The following is a 21,592-nucleotide window of genomic DNA, read 5'->3' on the forward strand; positions in this document are numbered from 1 at the left end:
GACTGATAACTTTCACCTTGTTAGACTACAAACAACCAATTCATGGGAAGATTGTATACAATAGATAGCAAGTCACGAACTTGAGCACTTGGTGTCTCATTGTAATATACATAGGGTACCAAAATATAGTTAACTCTCTATAGTGGGATATTGAGTCAACTTTATAATTGGATTCTAAGGGATCTAGTACTGTCCTATGGGTTCCATTGGTCTCTACTAAAGCTTATTTTCCTTGATAACATGGTTTATGAGAGTTGGATGAGTTTTTAGTTAACTTGTGTGCATAAATGCATTTTGGTAATTACACAAGGTTACATAGGGGTAACTGTGCGATATCTTTGAACTTGGGTAATTGATTAATTAGAGCCTTATCGTATTAATTAATCAATTAGAAATCTTTTTGGGTTAAATTAAGTGACCCATGCCCATAGTGGGCTCAAGTCACTTAAGCATAGTAGGAAACTTATAAATACCCCTCTCAAGGGTTTAGGTTTCTAATTCAATCTTGCCATTCTCTCCCTACAGTCCAGAGAGAGAACCTTAGTCTTCAACCTTGAGATTTCCACCATCTCAGTGCCTAGATTCAAGAAGGAGTCATCGAGTGGATGATTATGGGTTTACAGGATCTTTATTAGATTTGGAGCTTTCTACACTAACAAGAATTGATTTGGGAACATCTGAATAATACATATAACACTTTTTTCTAGATTCATGATATGTTTTCTTTTTTAAAATACCAAAGTTTTCAACTATGCTTAGATCTAGAAAGCACAAAATAGGATTACATGCACCCTAATGATCCAAGGCCTAGGAATAGAGCGATCCAAGGTTTCCTAGAAAATATAACCCAATAAGTAAGAATGATTTATAGGAACTAAAAATTCTTTCAAAAAGAAAAAAAGTTAATTGGAGTAAGATAGGTATACAAGAGAAGGAAAAATGCAAAAGGAGTAGAAAAATATAAAGCAACATTGGTGCAAAGGATTACAAGAAAGAATAATGCACCAACAAGATGAGGGTATTTGCTCTCATTGTTCTTTTAGTAACTATAAATTAATAATCTCTTTGGTAGCTCAAAATAGTTGAAATTTTCAAATGGATGTGAAATCCAATTTTTTGAATTGACATCTTGAAGAAGTGTATGTAGAACACACCATAGTTGGTATATATATATATATGGGCATGAGAATAAAGTTCCAAAATTGAAAATAACCTTGTATGGAATAAAACAAACACTAAGAGCATGAAATGATAGAATTGACCAATATTTTCATGATAATAATTTTGTTTAATACCTTTATGAACACGCTCTCTGCATAAAAGTGAATGAAAAAAAGTAATATATTACTTGTTTGTTTAAATGTGAATTTTTTGATCTTTATTGGAACTAATCCAATCATGTTTAACGAGTTCAAAGAAGTAATAGAATAAAAGTTTGAGATGACTGGATTAGTCTCATATCATACTCTCTTGGCTTAGACTTGAAGAGATTGAAAAGAGTACTTTTTATTTCTCAAGAAGACCATGCAAAATAAATTTTCAGAAAGTTTAACTTGAATATGTGTAATATGGTAAACACTACAATATAATGCAAAGCTAAATTATCAAAGACATGTAGAAAGAGAAAAAGTGGATTCAACATAACATAAAATCTTAGTTGGAAGCATACACTATTTGACTTATACAATTTCAAACATTCTCTATGGCAGTTGGATTTGTCCATCATTATATGGAAGCACTAATGAGTATTTACACTAAGACCTCGTGAATTTTTCACTACATCAACGACACATTTGATTATGACTTATATTATTCACCTTTAACAATTTCAAACTTGTTAGATATAACGATAGTGATTAAGGTGGAGACTTAGGATGATACAAAGAGAACCACTAGCTTTATGTTCCTCATGGGAGATACCATGTTCACTTGGACTTCAAAGAAGCAACCTATTGTGAAACTTTCAATGTATAAAGTGGAATTTGTATTGGCATCATGTGTACGTAGGTCATGGAATTTGGCTCAAAAATTTGTTGAAAGAATTTAGTTTACCACACAAGAAACCAATAAAGATCCAAGTGGATATAAAATCAACAATTACCTTATGAAAAAATCTAGTTCTCCATGATGAAAGCAAGTACATTGATACAAAATATCATATTTTAGAGAGTATATGAAATACAGAGTGCAATTAAAATTTACAAAATCTCATAATCAAATTGTTAAAATGTTTACAAATTCTCTTAAGTTTAGCGATTTTAGAAAGCTAAGCTTGCTACTTTGACAAATCAAGTTGAAGGCATGAGTGAAAATGTTGACAAAGTTTCTCGAGTTTAAAAATTTTAGAAAACTAAGGATGCTATTTTTACAATTGAATGGAGGATTTAGTAAAACTGGATTTAGGAAGTTTCTAAAAATTAGAATTTGAGTTAGATTCTAAAATGCTTGTTTAGTTTGTATATTTTGTTATTACAAGATTTCATATTTTACCATTATGAGTATTAAATTTTTTTAGGTGTTAATATCTAAAAATAAGATGTTATGTAATAGTTGAACAAGAGTGGTGGAAGAAAATAAATTTTTTCTTAGTCATCCCAATTATTTAAATATCTCCCTTTACATATGTAATTATGTAATGCCCTAAACCCAATTTAGGGGTAAAATCATAATTTAGAAATTATTAATGAATAAAAGTAATTTAATAAGGGTAAAAAAGTCTTTTTATATTTAAAACCCTAGATATAAATTAGATTTTTCATATCTTCTCTATTCAGAAAACCCTTTTACATAGAGATCAGAAAGATCAAAGAGCATAGGGCTGAAGATTTGGAGGTTTAGGGTTTGAAGATCAATTTTTCAGGTAAGATTTTTAATCCTTAAATTAATATTTTATATTCGCTAATTAGTTTTGAATACTTTAGATATTCTTTGGAATATCTCAATTTTGATTAGAGTTCATTTAATTAATTTCTAGGTCAAAAAGATTAAAAATTTATGAACATAGTTTGATTTATTAATGGAGATCGATAAGTTTTGATTGCTCAAATGAATAAATCTAGATAAAAAAAAATTAAAAATTATACTTTAGAGGGTATGGAGGTTAAAAGTTTTTACTTTAGAGAGGAGAAAACAAATGATGAAAGATGCGTAGGAAGGATTTGGCATGTTGAAAAAAAAAATGGTTGACCTAGGAAAGGAATTAAATAGTATTTTGGTAAACAATAAGGAAGAAAAGGACGTGGATGTCTTGGAAGAGAAATAGGTTAAGGTGTTGTTAGGTATTGAAATTAATAATAATAATAATAATAATAATAATAATGATGATAATAATAATAATAATAATAATAATAATAATAATAATAATAAAAGAAACAATAATAATGAAAGGAGTTGGTGTGGAGTTGTTGGGAAAAAAAAAAAGAAAAATTGCATGGGGTATTTGTTAAGTTTCAATAGAAGATTTAAATAATAGTAATAATAATTTAATACAAATAAATATTCGTAAAAGTTTTAATTTAGATAAGTTAGAAAAGAGAAATAAATTATTGTTTAGGAAGTTGAAAATAATATTGGATGGTAATAATATTAATATGAGAAATTAATTAGGATCCCTAATACTAAATAAAATATTTTTAAGGTTGTCAAATTTATATATTTAGATAAATAATCAATAATCAATATTGTGTATGATATTATGTTAGGTGAGGAGTAAATTCGTCAAGCTAAATACTTTAAGTTTTTGAGTGCTTCTTCAAGGTAAGGGAAATTAGTGCGGATTTTTATAAAAGAAAACAATTTTATTTTTATATTGTATTTTGAAATGTGCAAAAATATTATTTTTATCTTTACGTATAGATGAAATATGTGTTTTGTATGGAAAATATATTTGAGAATTTTCTTTGTTTATGAAAAATGAAAAATTAAGGAGATATGATATTTTGTTTTGTAAATTTGAATTAATGAAATAAAGTGTTTGACTTTGGTTCTTATGGCCCTAATCAACGGGTTATAATTGTTGACATATTCAGCCCTAATCAACGGGTTATAATAGTTGATATTATATGACCCCAGTCAACAGGTTATAATTGTTGACATATTCAATCCTAATCAATAGGTTATAATAGTTGATATTATATGGCTCTAGTCAATGGGTTATAATTGTTGACATTTGGTTTTGTTCACCTTAAATAGAACAAATTTGAAACTAGTTACTCAATTGTGAAGTCCCATCTAATTAGGCACTATTTGTCATACAATAACCAGAGTAAAGATATTTTGAATGTATTCGATTTGGTTTTGATGAGAAATTGTTTTGAAATGGATATGAGAAAGTTTTGTTGAAAAGTTTGAATGTATTAGTATTTTGAACTCAAAAGTTTTTGTGAAAATAAGTATATGTTATATTTGTTATTTGCAAGCATGATTGAAAATGTTTGATCCATGAAACTGTATTAATGTTCCTTATTGGGCTTTGAGCTCATCCACTTTTGTTAATAATCTTTCAACTAACCTCAGTTCGAGTGAGGAGTGACCGTTAGGAGGGAAATTTGGCTTTATTAGGACATTTGTTTAAACTCTCTTTATGTTGGACATTGTTTAGATGTTAAAACTTAATTCTCATTTGAATTATTTTGAGTTTGGAGTTATTTGGACAATGACACTTTGGTTGATGTATTAGTTTTTTTATAAAGTTGATACTTGGAGATTTTAGAATTTTATCATACTACTCTGAATAGGAATTTGGTAATTTGTAAATTTCTAGTTACAATATGAATGTTTGTATCGTTTCCACTTTGAGCCTTTGGGCTTGAGGTGAAATGAGAGGTGAAATGATCGTCATGCCCTTGGAGTGGGTTTTGGGGTGTGACAAATTACTTCCATGTTTTTTCAACCATATTATTGCAACATATGTGGATCTGCTGGTTGGTCTATGAAAATTCATATAAGTTGTTAAATTCTGTTAGGCTTGTGTAACGGTATTTAGATCATAACATCTTTCCCTAAGCCCGCATTTTTCTAAATATATAATTAAAATTGTTGTGTTTGCAATTTTAATGAAATCTAGCATTGGATACTCAACTTCTCACAAAATGACAAAAAAAAATGGTGGTGATTTCATGGAGGCTAACCATTCACCTACCTTTAGTCAAGGTTTTCAAGTTGTGTTACAATAGTAAAGTAATAATCTCAATCAAAACACAAAATTTAGTTTTCTAAACAATTATTGTTCTTGGAAAACATGCAAGGAATTTAAGCATCTTAAGGTACTTAAGCAATCTTAGTTGGACATTCAGTATCCAGATCTTTTCATTAATTGGTTTTTCTCTTTTTGTGCCAACATCTGCTCTCTCTCTCTCCAACATGCAAGCGTAAGTGGTAGGCACCTCTTTTGTGCTTTAAATTAATTTTTGAAGTAATTTAAATCAACTTAAAAGATCATAAGTCCCATTGGATATGATGTATTGAGTTTTAGATTTTTGAAGTAAAATTATCAACATAGTCTAGAATATATACTAATAGATTATACTCTTTCCAAGAGTTTAAATTGCTTTTTGTTAATAGATTATATGGATGTTTTAACACAGAAATTGGAATGAAGCCAAATATGCAGAAAAAAGAAATGGTTGTGACCAATAGTTATATTTAATCTCTTTTATTTCTATTGATACTCAAATTTTTAGGGATAGAGCATCAACAATCCTTGTGATGAATTAATAATGTTGATAAAAGTCAATGACTACACAATGTAGCTAGCTTAAAACCAAATATGTCATTAAAGAAGATATCGATAATCACCCCCACACAATGATATCTTGTATAATTCATTAGTTGAATCAAACACAAATTTCGTTCAATATATGTGTCTACGAGTAAAAGAGAGTTCTTGGTTTATATTCGACATACACGCTATATAGGCTATGCTAACAGCAATTGATAACAAGAATCTCAACACTGAAGTCCATGTAGAATCAGGTGTCCACCATATTGGAGTTGCATAGTTAGGATATTGAAAGGAGCATGAGCATAGGATGGCGAAAGTTCAAATAAGAAGTGTTGTAAGATCATTGCCAAAGCTATTTTTGCCTCCATCATTGCAAAATTTTGTCCAATGCATGCCTGAGGACCCCAACCAAATGGGAAAAATGAAACTTGGTTTTTTTTTGCCTTCGAAATTCCTTCTGCAAGCCTCTCTGGGTTAAACTCCTTTACATCATCTCCCCAAATTTCATGATCATGGTGAACTAGGATGGTGGGCAACGCAACCTGCACTCCAGCTGGAAAATACATGTCTCCCACTTGAGTGTCCTTATAAACAGCTCTAGTAAGCATTGCTACTGGTGGGTATAACCTAAGAACCTCATGAAAAATCATGGTAACCTGTGGTAGAGAAACTTTATAAGTTGTAGCATGAGAATTCTTACTAAAATACATTCTAATCATTATGCAGAACACTGAAGAATAAAGCAATTTCTTAAAATAGTGATGCATAAGAGAAAATGTTCTAAATCATGCATGCCAAAATATCAAGTATACAAAGGACATTGCATATCCCATGGATATAATAACTTAAGAACCTCATAAAAAATCATCATGATCTATCAGAGAAATTTGAAATCATGGCATGAGAACCTGTTCCTGAGCTACTAAGTGAAAGCAAATGTTTAGTACAAAATATAAAAACTTAAGAAAAATGTGTTTTCAATTTTACTCCAATTTTGGGGAAAAAAAATAGAGTACTATATGATTTCAGTGAGAATCACTAAACTGAAGATTGGACTGAGTACTCACAATTTTTAGGTGATTTAATCCATTAGCTTCCAGTTTTTTATTCCCAAAAACCTGTAAAACCTCTTCTCTTGCACGAGCTTGCCAATTTGGATTCTCGCTTAGCAGGACCATTGTCCATACAAGAAAAACTGAGGTTGTCTCTTGGCCAGCAAGATAGAATATCTTACACTCTTCAATGACCTCTTTGACACTCATTCCAATCTTCTTGTTATTTTTATGTTCTTGAATTTATCTAAAATTGGATTCCATTAGTATAACTAATAAGTCACTATTACCAGTTTTGTCAGCCTTCATTGTCTTCTCCCTTTTGTTAATGATACCCCTCAGCAATGCATATGCTTTTTTGCTTATTTGCTTCATCTTCCTGTTCGTCTTTGTGGGTAAAAACTTGTGCGCATGTTAGTAATTCTAGTAAATAAAACATCACATGAAACACACAGACATTAATTCTTATTTTCATTCATGCTTTTTACTTCTCCATTAATTTTTTGAAGCTTGTATAAGGCTTCAAAGGTAGAAACTATCAAGACAATAACTAATGGTTTCATCTACACATGTGTTGCAATGGTATATCATCATCTTGACACAGTATCCTGCCAACATAAGATTGAGGATACTAAACATCAATTAGTGAAACATACTACTTTCTAGGTGTTATACAAAAGAAGTAATTGACTAAAAGGGGATGAAATGATCTCATATTTGTAAATCTAATATCTCCTATGCTTGACCGTGAAAAGTAATCCATTTTTAACATAAATTCCCTTCAACATATGAACCGAAATTTGTGCTGGCATCATGTGTAGGTCATGAAATTTGGCTCTGAAATTTGTTCAATAAACTTAATTTACCAAACAACACTACAAGGAAAAAGATATATGGTGACATTTATAATAAGTCACTATAAACATAGGGTGTCACTACAACATAGCGTCACCTTATCCACTGACACCATAAAGGGTATCAATTGGTGACGTATTTGGAAGCGACACCAAAGCAGATAAATGGTGACACATTCAGAAGAGACACCATATATTTTTAGTGATGCTTAATTTGATATAGAGTTGTATGAGATATATAAGGTGTCATATTAAATGCATCATCTTTGAGTTATGGTGTCACGTTAAATGTATCACCTTTAATTTATGGTGTCACATCATTGTAAATGATTATGGAAAATATGGTTGTTTTTTGTTGATTAGTTTGTAGATTTTTGTAATGCTTATTAATAAATAAGACTAACCTGTGTAAATTGTCCATAAATATAATAATCATATTACATTTAACTTATATTTTCATAATGCTTATGAATTAATTTGTAACATATTACATCATCCAATAATATTTGTATATCAAATGTTCACAAAATGATAGTACATCAAACACATCAAACCCACCAAAACTAAAAAAGAAAAGTGAATACACATTAAAACATGATTTAAAAATGTTAAGCTTCCCAACATTCATGTATACTTGCATTTCATATGCATAAAACCGGCTAACCATAAAATGACACAAGAGTTGCATCCAAAAACCAAAAATTCTCAATTCCAAATAAAGTAACGTTTATGTCCTATAATGTATGACATAAGAGTCATATCTAAAAACCTAAATCTTGTTGCCTCTTTCTCCTTTCTTTTTATTCTTCATATTGTCCTCCCAAGAGTGTATACTTGCATTTCATAGTTTAATGAGTTTTAGAGTTCTTATTGAAAATAAAAATGTGATGTTATAAACAATAAACAAATCTAAGTACTAATGTTTTCTTTTTCTTTTTCCTTTTTGTCATTTTGGTATAAAAATAGTTCGTAAAGAATAAGTAATGTTATACAATATCAATGGAAAATTCAATCATATAACAACTAAGGGACTTACCATGAATGATCACAATACATCAATATGATTCATGATTAGTTATAACACAAAAGTAATCTATTCTTCTCTAATTTCATCAAATTCTACTTGAGAATATGTTTTATTTGTCATCAAACTGAAATCAAATGAGAATAACATTAATATCACAATAATTAAAAGTATGAAATTATGTACAATTCATTAAATGAGTAAAACCTTTGATGCAATTACTGTAAAATCAACAATTATTTCTTTAATGAATCTCATAACAAAGTAGTCATATTTGAACTTAGCATTATTTTTTTACTCTTAAATTATTTTAAAACAAAATAACAATTATTAATATATTGGTTCATTTTTAAATACTTTCACAAGAATATATTTTAACTACGAGTTATTTTAATTTATCAAAAGACTTTTAGGAAATGAGCTATTATCCATTTATTATTTTCTTATTTTTCAAAAAATATTTTTAGTCATTTCATACACGTTTTCAACTACTAAAATTATTGTTTTTATAGAATAAACAAAGAAGCATACACTTCTCCTCCACTCACTAAGTCAACTATTACAATCACCATAATATTTTATTCACCTACCAACATCTCATTCCATTTAGATAACTCTCTCAACAAAATCATTTCTACAATACTTTTTACTCTCCTATGATATTGAATATTTTATTCCATTTAGGTGACTCTCAACACAAAGAAAAGTAGGAATGTCTTCTTAGGTTAACTAAACAAAGACTTTTTTTTTTTTTTTTACTTTACAATATGTATAAAAAACAATTATTTATTACAAGGAATGTGGTAGAAAGGTCATTTTATTTTTAAAGAATTTTTAAGAATTTATTAAACATTTACAAAAAATAGAATCTAACAATTTTATTTCTAAAAAAATTGATCAATTCAAAAAAGAAAGAAGAATGTTATTTTTTAAGAAAAGTTAATAAACCACTTTATTCTTGAATTATCTAAACAAAACTTACTAAAAAATATTTTATCCCAAATTTATTTTCAAAACTTTCTTATTGAAAACTATCTCATATATAAATTATTTTATTATATAGAGAAATTCTTATTTTATTCTTTTTTTAGAGAAAAATTCACTTGTTTTTTAAATATCAAAGAAGTCTATTTTTATGTCTATTATATATATATATATATATAAATTCTCTTATTTTCATACAAGAAATTTCCATTTATGCCTAAAATACTTTTAGAAAAATCATTGCCAACAAAATTTTATTTTTAAAATTATTTTCAACATTCTTATTTAAAAAAATTATCATTGGATTATTTTCAAAAAAGACCGTCCTAAAAAAATTAACCATTTATAACCCAATTTAAACTCAAAAATTATCCCCAATATTATTTTATATTCCTAAATTATTTTCAAACAAAATAACAATTATTAATATTTTGATTCATTTTTAAATACTTTCACAAAAATATATTTAAACCACATATTATTTTAATTTATCAAAATATTTTTAGGAAATGTGCTATTTTCCATTTATTACTATCCTATTTTTCAAAACATATTTTCAGGCATTTCATTCACATTTTAAATTTCAAATACTAAAATTATTGTTTTTATAAAACAACAAAGCATGTAAATTTCAACTACTAAAATTATTGTTTTTATAGAATAAACAAAGCAACATACACTTATCTTCCATTTACTAATTCAACTATTACAATCACCCCAATATTTTGTTCACCTACCAATAATTCATTCCATGTAGGTGACTCTAAAAAAAAAAAGTCATATTTATAATACCCTTTACCACTCTGATACCCAATATTCTATTCCATTTAGGTGACTCAATACAAAGAAAGTGGGAATGTTTTCTTAGGTTAACCGAAGAAAACCCTAAATAACTTAAGTGCTTTTGGATTAATTGAGCATCATCTTGTAGTAGATGTCAATCTCTATTGTTAGACTTCACCAAAAAGCTCCTAGCACGGTGGAAAAAAGTATCAAATATAGTCAAGTCTTCAATAAAATATTTTCACATGTGAAAAATTACAACCAATACACTATATAGTCAAGTCTTCAATAAAATATTATTTCATACGAAAAATTACTACAAACTAGTGTATCTCTCATTCTCAATTAGACATAATTTTTAAAAATAATTCCTTTTTTTTTTTCATTTGTTTTGGGGCTTATTAGCAATGAAACAAAAAATATGTTAGAATGTTAAACCTAGTTTTTACTTCCCTGGAACTTGATAAAAAACACCATTTACAAAACCCACATCATAGATATACTTAATCAAGAGATATAAAACAATTATACTAACAAAGTTTTTTGCATTAATAAAAAAAAATGAAGATGATAGATAAGAGATTTGGACTTACCCGAGATTTTACGAAGCAAAGAATATCAATTATGGGTGTGCCGACCATGGGTGTGAGAAGAAGGAGAAGAAAACGATGGTTAGGGTTAAGCAATAAGATCTTTTATATTAGTTAATGTATATATGGAAACAATGGACTTTTCATAAATTGTTCCTACTTACTATTTTTAAAAAGGGCCCATTGAGTTATAAAATTTAAAACTTTTTATTTCATATGGTGTCACTTCCAAAAAATGACACTGTAAATCTGAAATTAGCATCATCTAACTATCCTAATTGAAGATTTTTTATATGATGTGTCACCTTTATAAATTTTAAGTTCAATGGTGTCATTATTTTAAATGCGACACCATAAATAGTGACATCATAAATTATTTTTGTAGTAGTGCAAGAAACGAATAAAGATCTATATGGATATGAAATCAACAATTATCTTATGAAAAAATCTAGTTCTCCATGATGGAAGCCAGTATATTGATACAAAATATAATTTATTAGAGAGTACATTATGAAATATGAAATGCAATTAAAATTTACAAAATGTCATGATCAAATTGTGAAAACATTAACCAAGTCTCTCAAGTATAAAGATTTTAGAAAGCTAAGGATGCTATTTTTACAAATCAAGTTGATGGGAGGATGTTAGTTAAACTAGATTTAGAAAGTTTCTAAAAATTAGATTTTGAGTTAGGTATTAAAAGTTAATTAAAATATTTTATACAGAATTCTTGATTTAGTTTGTATATTTTGTTACTGCAAGATTTTATATTTTACTATCGTGAGTATCTATTCTTTTTAGGTGTTAGTATCTATAAATAAGATGTTATGTAATAGTTGATCAAGTGTACAGGTGGACGACAATAAATTTTTTCTTAATCATCTCAATTATTTATTTATGTAATTGCTTGTGTGTTTTTTCAACCACATTGCTGCAACATAGGTGAATCTGTTAGTTGGTCTATGAAAATTCATATCAGTTGTTCAACCTTTTAAATTCTATAACGTATGTAGATTATAGCCTCTTTCCCTAAGCCTGCATTTTTCTTTCATTTCATGGTGTCAACACTTGAGGAAAGCAAAATTTCCTAAAATGGAATATGGTGTGCAAGGATCCAGTGACTTATTAGGCATCTAAACATGGTGGCATTTATTTTTTTGGCTTTTTGCTAAAAGCAATTTGCTTTCAAAATTTAGGTTGTTTGTTTTTTTAGTTTTTGATGACTTATTATTGAATTTTTAAAATTTTTGGCTAAATTGAGCACAAACAACTGACATAAAAATTCATCTAAAAGTTTTCAAAATTTTTGCTAAAACGTTATAAATTAACACTTGAAAAAAAAATAGTACTTTTCAAAGTGGAAGTATATTAATTTCTTGATAAAAGAAATTGCAATATTGTTAGCAAAGATTAAGAACTACCACTGAAATCTAAACCTTTGGTGTAATTTAAAAAAGAGGGAAAAAAAACAAAAAGGAAAAGAAAAATAATTAGGAAGAGAAGAGCAGAAAACAAACAACTGCTTTAGGGCAGTATAAAAAAGTTGGCCATAATTTGAAGAGATCAGCAAACTTTAATACTATGATGAAAAGTAATAACTCATATCGCTAACGTATTTCTTAATGAAATGACAACGGAAGGGCAGGACACGCGGGGCAATATCATCAGAGAGGCTGATTGGTCTTGAATATGCTTCTTTTAATATCATGGACATTTCTTTGAAGTCCCCATGTAAAAGGCTATAAGAATTCTCAGCCAGGCCTTACTCTCTAAGGCATCTTTCTAACCTCTATGGCCTCAACCACACCCAATTCAATAGCATCCATAAACAGCTTATGAACACAGTAAGGAACCCAAAAGAAATTGCAACTGAGTTATGCTTCATTTCCAGGTTGAGGGACTTCTATCAGGAGAGGTATGTTAAATCACTTCAGAGTGAGAAAATGACTTTATGCTGCCGATGTGTATAAATTGGCCGCTATTCTATTCCCTCGTGTCGGCAAACATAGAAGAGTTCGTCAATACCTAATGGAGAGAAGAACTTCTAGTATTTTAAAATCTATAAATTATCTATTTTAATTGTCTCCATCAATATGGCTTTTAAACTTCTCAATGAATTATTAATTTATTCTATTTGATACATTTCAAAGTTTGTGCAATCATCACTGCTTATTAAAAACTATATATGCCATGAATGTAGAAGGCAAAATTTGAGCATACAGAATATGGAATTCTATTTGATGGACCAGCTTTCACTTGTGAGTCGATGGAGCATGTGGATGCTCACTTTCAGAGAGTCAAGGGGCAGCTCGCATCCCTCACATCTTGGAAGATGTCGCAGGGTGCTTCCAGCTCTACAACTCCATCTGATCTGGACTTTTTGATACTTTATGTTTTTTTTTTTTTTTTGGTGGATAAGCTTATTTTGTACACCTAACCCATCTTGGCTCAGTTTATCATATATTTTGTTTGTCTAGATGTACTTTTATTTTCTTATCTCTTGTATCCAAAACCTTTTTTATCATATATGTCCATGTGTTTGCTTTTCTTTTCTTCTTTTTGTATGCTTACTGCTTCATCATGCTTTTTGTCATTTTTTTTGCAACAAAAAAGGGGAAATGGATTGTTGATTTGATTGAGTGTTTTGATATTCATATTTTTTTGACATCTGTTTCATGACTTGCATCCCCTTACTCGTTTACCTGATTTGATAAAATTGATCAATTATCTTTCTTCCCACACACTACTTTACCTGGGTATGTTGTTTAGTGTGTGCAAGTTCTAGGTACTAGGGTGTTGGTCATTTTTTGGATGTGGCTTCTAGTCCTTTGCACGATAGATGATGAATTGGTTTAGACAAGAGGTATTGAGAGAGATTTGTAAACTCCATTTCAGAGTATTGAGGGGTTTATGCAATTTGTATTTTATCACAAAATTGCCAAAGGGAGAGATTGTTCGTACATTAGGTGATGTAGTTTAAAATTGTCAATTTTGTTCTATTCATTTTGGTTTAGGATCTTTCTAGATTGTGTTTCATTCCCCATTGAAGACTCAAGGTTATTAATTGATCAACCAAGATTACATAGGTAAGTGTAAAAAGATTTAGGAAAGGGAAGTTAGTGTTTGGTATGACATGGCATGGATTGAGTGGTTTAAAATTGAGCAAAATGATTTTCTAATTGGGTTTAAAAAATGCTTAAAGTGCTCAAGCACTCTAAGAGCATTTGAGCTCTAGAAAAAAAATTCTCTAGAATTTTGGAGATCTGTCTTTCTATTTTTAAAGGATTTATTTTGAGGAACTTTTTAGAATTAGTCCACTAGGTTCCTAAGCTTAAATATACATTGCATAAAAAGGTTTTTGGTTTGATGCTTTTGAGTTGAAAAACCTAGTTTTTCTTATTGTTTCCAAAATTATAGAAGAAACATTCATATTTACTTCTGCCTAGTTGAGAAGGAGATTTGTATCCCCCTCAAGTGCTGAAGTGAGATCCTCTATGAGCACATGAGATGTTGCATTGTGGACGCAAAACACAGTGTAGGTGTTAGGTAGTAAGTCTTAGTAGTAGCTTTCATCAGGTAAAATTGAGTACATACCTCATTATATATGATGGACAGCTCCTCAAATGCATATCCTACAATCAAAATCAATTGATTCTAAATTAACACCCAACCCATATTTCAAACAAAATCTTGCAATTTCACATTTTGAGCACCAATCCATGAAAATGGTGTTTTTGGGGAGAAAATTCAATTGATTTAGGAGCATATTAGATCTTACCCTTCCCCTCTTGAGACTTGAGACTTAGGAGTAACCTATTTTCAGATAGATTCAATATCACTAATTGATTAATTTTTATGTACAATATGTTTTTCTAAATTTTTAAAAATTCCATCCTTTTAATTCTATTAGAATAACGTAAATCATATGGAAGTTAGATTCTAAATCTCAAGTCTTCACATCATCAAGTATCAACTATAAGAACTCAAACTCAACACTTTAGTGGCTCTAAAGAGTCTATTTTAGTGCATTTGAGGTATTTAAAAATGACCTAATGCTTGGTTTTTTTGTTATTAATGCCTTAGCCATTTGTTTTTGATATTTTTTTGTGAGTATTTTTAGAACTTTAAAGTATTTTGAAAATGAAGTGGACTTTGTGGAGGATTCTCAAAGAATAAAATGCCTAAGTAGAGAGCAAGAACAAATTGTATACCTTTTAAGTACACAGGATTCTATTGTGCATCTCGCTAGTGTGCCACCAAACTAGATTGCACATTCCCTCTAACAATTTAAATTGAGCACCTTCCCTATGATTCAAAGGTTGCATACCCCTCAACAATTGAACCTAACAAGAGCACTCAAGTTGTGCATGTCCATAACATCTTAATTGCACTTTTCCCTACCGCTACAGTAGTTTATCCCTAGGGTCACTCACCATGCAATGTCACACCCCAAAACCCACTCCAAGGGCATGAAGATCTTTTCACAGCTAGCTCAAGCCCAAGGGCTTAAAGTGGAAACAACACAAACATTTGTATTGTAACTGAAAATTTACCAATTACCAAATTCTTGTTCAAAGTAGTAGGACAAAATTCTAAAATCTCCAAGTATCAACTTGAAAAAAAAAACTAATACATCAACCAAAGTGTTATTGTCCAAATAACTTTCAACTCAAAATAATTCAAATGAGAATTAAGCTTTAACATCTAAACAATGTCCAAAATAAAGAGAGTTTAAACAAATGTTATAACAAAGCCAAATTTCCCTCTTAATGGTCACTCCTTGCCAGAACTGAGGTTGCCTAAAAGATTATCAATGAAGAGAGGTAAGCTCAAAGGCCAATAAGGAACATTAATACAATTTTATGGATCAACATTTTCAATTATGCTTGCAAATAGGAGATATAACATATACTTATTTTCATAAAAACTTTTGAGTTCAAAATGCTAATACATTCAAACTTTTCAACAAAACTTTCTCATATCCATTTCAAAACAATTTCTCATCAAACCAAATCAAATACATTCAAAATATCTTTACTCCAGTTATCGTGTGACAAATGGTGCCCAATTAGGTGGGACTTTGCAATTGAGTAACTAGTTTCAAATTTGTTCCATTTAAGGTGAACAAAACCAAATGTCAAGAATTATAACCCATTGACTAAGGTCATATAATATCAACTATTATAACCTGTTGACTAGGGCCAAAAATGTCAACTATTATAACCCGTTGACTAAGGCCATATAATGTAGAGAGTCAAATACTTTATTTCATTAATTCAAACTTACAAAACAAAACATCATATCTCAAATTTTCATTTTTCATAAACAAAGAAAATACTCAAATATACTTTCCATACAAGACATATATTTGATCCGTGCTTAAAGATAAAAATAATATTTTTAAACATTTCAAAATATAATATAAAAAGAAAACTATTTTCTTTTACAAAAATCTGCATTAATTTCCTTTACTTGAATAAGCACTCAAAATCTTGAAGTATTTAGCTTTGAAGAATTTCCTCCTCACCTAACATAATATCATACACAATATTGATTATTGATTATTTATCTAAATATATAAATTTGACAATCCTAAAAATATTTTATTTAGTATTAGGGATCCTAATTAATTTCTCATGTTAATATTATTACCATCCAATATTATTTTCAACTTCCTAAACAATAATTTATTTCTCTTCTCTAACTTATCTAAATTAAATCTTTTAAGAATATTTATTTGCATTAAACATTATTACTATTATTTAAATCTCCTACTAAAACTTAACAAATACCCCATGCAATTCTTTATTTTTTTCCCAACAACTCCACACCAACTCCATTCATTATTATTATTTCTTTTATTATTATTATTATTATTATTATTACTAATTTCAATACCCAATAACACCTTAACCTATTTCTCTTCCAAGCCATCAACGTCCTTTTCTTCCTCATCGTTTACCAAAATACTATTTACTTCCTTTCCTAGGTCAACGTGCTGACCAATCCTTAGTTTTTTTTTTTTCAACATGCCAAATCCTTCCTACCTACATGCATCTTTCATCATTTTTTTCTCCTCTCTAAGGTCAAAACTTTTAATCTCCATACTCACAAATTTTATGTAATTTTCACATCTGAAACTATATATATATATATATATATATATATCTAGATCTATTCGTTTGAGTAATCAAAATTTGTCGATCTCCATTAATAAATCAAACTATGTTCATATTTTTTTTATCTTTTTGACCTAGAAATTAATTAAATGAACTCTAATCAAAATTGAAATATTCCAAAGAATATCTAAAGTGTTCAAAACTAATTAACAAATATAAAATATTAATTTAAGGATTAAAAATCTTACTTGAAAAATTGATCTTCAAATCATAAACCTCCAAATCTTCAACCGTATGCTCTCTAATATTTCAAATCTTTATGTAAAAGGGTTTTCTGAATAGAGAGGATGGGAAAAATCTAATTTATACCTAGGAGTTTTAAATACAAAAAGACCTTTTTACCTTTATTAAATTACTTAATTTAATTATTAATTTCTAAATTATGATTTTACCCCTAAATTGGGTTTAGGGCATTACATTCACACTGTTCCCACTCTTGCAAAGGTTGCACACCTGAGAAAACTCCTTCCAATGATTTGTACACTCACCAAAGTAATGCAAGCATCTAAGCCTTAAGTCATCATCTATACTATCAATTCTCCCATACCGATTGCATTGAAAGCCAAGTGCAGCCACCAACTCCAAGCTGACAAGTCAAGTACAAGAAAGATGGCTAGTTGACTACATTGACACATGATATGATCCCCAACATGAGCAAGAGGCAGTTCTAGGAGAATAGTTTGAGCAATAAGAATGGATTACCTAAAGGGAAACCCATCTATAAATAGAGGATTGTCTGGGCACGCGTGCGCATACACACACACACACACACACACACATATATATAAATATGTATGTATGTATGTATGGGGAGAAGAAAAGAAAAGAAAAAAAGAATGTTGAAGAGTTTGAATCTTTAATGGAGATGATATTAACCTTTTTAGGATTTAGTTAGGAATTTATTTTGGTAATTAAAATGACAATTAATTATTTGGATAGGATTTGTTAGGTAGTTTCCTACTTCTTTCCATATATTTTCCTTATGTTTGTAGGTTTCCTACATTATATAAATAGAGGACATTTTCTCTTCTTTTCTCTATGAATGAATATATGACTAGGTAAAATTAAGCTATAGGTTTCTTAATTGTATCAAAGCCAAATTCTTATTACTAGGAATAATGGTTAAAATTACAATGATAGGTGCTTCCAATTATGATAACAACTTGAAGGAGGCAGAAAGAAAACCTATCCCTCATTAGAATTTTGTGACCAATGGTCATGGTCACTCTTCTTAGCTAATTACCTCTCACAAACTAACTTAATGGAGAAAATTATCTTGAATGGTCTCAATTTGTCTAACCTTTCATTCGTGGGCATGGACAAATTGAATATTTTATTAGAGTAACATCAATACCACAAGGAACAATTCTCATCGAGACATAGGAAGTAGAGAATGCCATGATTATGTCATGGTTGATCAACTCAATGGAACTCAAGATTAGGAAGACAAACATGTTCATGCCCATAACTAGAGAGATCTAGGAGGCTACCAAGGAAACCTATTACAACTTGGTAATTTGCTCAAGTCCACAAGATAGCCATACAAGTAAAAAATACCAAGCAAGATAATATGAATGTAATTCAATACTATAATACACTCAAAACTCTTTGGTAAGAACTTAATTTGTTCTATGATTATGAATAACATTGTGCACATGATAGTGAAATGTTCTAAAAGATATGATTGAGAAGGATCGAGTATTTGCATTCCTAATGGGGTTTAAATAATAAATTAGATGAGGTTTAAAGTAGAATTCTTAGTAGTGAATAATTCTAGCAAAATCTAATACCTCTTTACTTAACATTACCCTAGTTGTAAAAAAACAGTAAGCTTCACATTTCGACCAATGATCCAAAATTCAAAAGTATTCATGGAAGGCCCTAGTGTGACCGTCATCTCCTCTAAATGCTTCCAGAATTCAAAATATTCATTGACAAGTGATTAACCATCATCTTTTCCAAATGCATCTTTAGATGTCATATACCCAAAGGTGTTCAAATTCACAAGATATTGACCAAGTCTAGATATTAAGAAGGTATATGATCCTCTACCATTAGAAAGAATAAGATACATTATCCTCTACTAGTGAAAGCACATATGTCATCATATCAACAAATCAAGCATGCGTGCAAATCTATCTTCTTGGTCTTCTAATTGTGGTCAAGCAAGTATTAATGAAGTACTTAATTTGAAGCATCTCTTTATCATCTATAGTGGTTGTAGTTGCTAATCCAATAATTGTACTCCTTTAAAAGTGGTACAAATTATTCTTCCTTATTCCTTGCATCACGACAAGTTTACTTGGCATAACTTTCAAAATCCCATCTTTTATAGTAACAATATTGAACCCTATGGGTTCTAATACTCCAATTGAGATGAGACACTTATTCATACTAGGAACATACCAAACATCACTCAAAATTTTAGTTGATTCATCGTGAGTCTTCAACTGGATGGTATTTATTATTGTTATCTCATAAGCATTATCATTCCCCATGTAAATAACTCCATCTTGTAGTTCTTCAAAGCAAGAAAACCACTCCTTGTAGGAATGCGTGTCAAGGTGGACCCAATATCCAAAATCCATTCAACTAAGTTATAAAACAAGGATAAGCAAACCAAAGCAAAGTTTGACCCATCTTTTCCAAACTTAGCCACACAAGCATCGAATACTATTTCTTCTTTATTCTTATTCTGTAGCTTAGGACAATCATTATTTTGACACTACCAAAACTTAAGTATGGTTGACCCATTTACATTTAATTTTCTAACATATTTAAGCTGACGGAAATTTATAATACACCTATTCCATCGCAAATTGAATTGTCCGTCACTTATATGTAACTATTTACCAACAGTAATTGCAACAACAAATACTTGTCGGCAAAAATATTATTGCAATGGATTTAAACCATTGCAAATGTTCAACTAATATACTTTGTCACAAGAGCAATTTACCTATAAAATAGAAAAATAAAAAACAAACTTTCAAAAATAATTTTTTCTATGAAAATTACTACTCACTAAAACAGTTTTATTATAGTGGATAATAATACCACACATAATTTGTTCCAAAAATAATTGTAGTTATATGAATATAAAATCTTTTCACCATGGTTTTATGATAAATACGATCTAGCTAGTGACAAAACAATTTTATGATTATTTTTTAGGTTCATACAATATTTACATTTTTTTTAATCATAATAGTTTTAACTACTTTTTATTGTCCATTTTAGAAAGAAATAAATTAAAAATTATTGACATATATATATATATATATATATATATATATATATATATATGTATGTATGATATAATTTATGATATCGAATAATAATATTTAAAATTTAAAAATATATTTTATAGAGATTTATCTAATTTGAATGTATTCAATAACATAAAAAAATGATAGTACATGTATAAGTATTTTTATTTTAAAATGTTGATAATTTTATTTATAAATTTATATTTAATTATTATACAAAATAAACAAGAATCAAAATTAATTAATTTATAATAATTTTATTTTAACTAATTTATAATTTATATATATATATATATATATATATATATTAATTCATGCATGTATAATTTATATATAATATGTATTTATATATAGATAATATTTATAATATAAATGCATAAGTATATAATATTTACATTTATGAATCTCATATACATTCTTTATATTACACATAAATAAGATGACTTGGTGGCATAGTTGCTTCCTTTCAAACTTGAGGTCAAGGGTTCAATCTCAAGAAACAACATCCAAGTCAATATCCAAAATTAGCAAGGAGAGGAGTGTACAAGATGCTCCATGTGAATGTAATGAAATCGAAATTTCATGACAACCTAAAATCTTTTATTATTTATATTTCTCAACCAACTTAATTTGTTGGTAATAGTGATGGTCTAAATCCATTGGATAGTTTGTCACTAAATATTTTTTATTGGCAACGGAAAATTCCCATCAATGGACTTTTGCCAACACACCTTTCCTCGACTACCATGCGATGGGATTATTGATTGGTAAATATTTATTTCGACTGTGTATATTAGTTGAGAAAAGTCAAATTTCTTGTAGTGCGGTGACCCTTGTCATGAAAAAAGACGCATTCATCTTTTGCAAGTATACATTTAAATTAAGAATTGTCTTCTTTTCTAAGTTTTCAACTTTGAGATTAGTCATTAACTGTTAAAGCTTCCAATGATATATCTCTATGATCGCTTTGGTCCTTCTTCCTTTATTCATATATTTGTCCTCCAATGTCTTCCATAAATGTTTTTGTGGATATCTCTTTCATAATGGAATAATTTTAAGCTTTAACAAGATATAAGTGGATGGAACTATAAAATTGACAATTGATCCCTTACCCATTCTTTATCATTCATGTTTT

The 21,592-nt window shown here is 29.0% G+C and overlaps 1 pseudogene; it reads right to left on the reverse strand.

The window, feature by feature from the left end:
• Positions 1-5,946: 5,946 nt before the first annotated feature.
• Positions 5,947-21,592, reverse strand: part of LOC100265212 (cytochrome P450 72A397-like) — a 46,980-nt pseudogene continuing 31,334 nt past the window's right edge.

This window comes from Vitis vinifera, chromosome 19 (genome assembly GCF_030704535.1).
Source record: "Vitis vinifera cultivar Pinot Noir 40024 chromosome 19, ASM3070453v1".
Lineage (NCBI taxonomy): Eukaryota > Viridiplantae > Streptophyta > Magnoliopsida > Vitales > Vitaceae > Vitis > Vitis vinifera.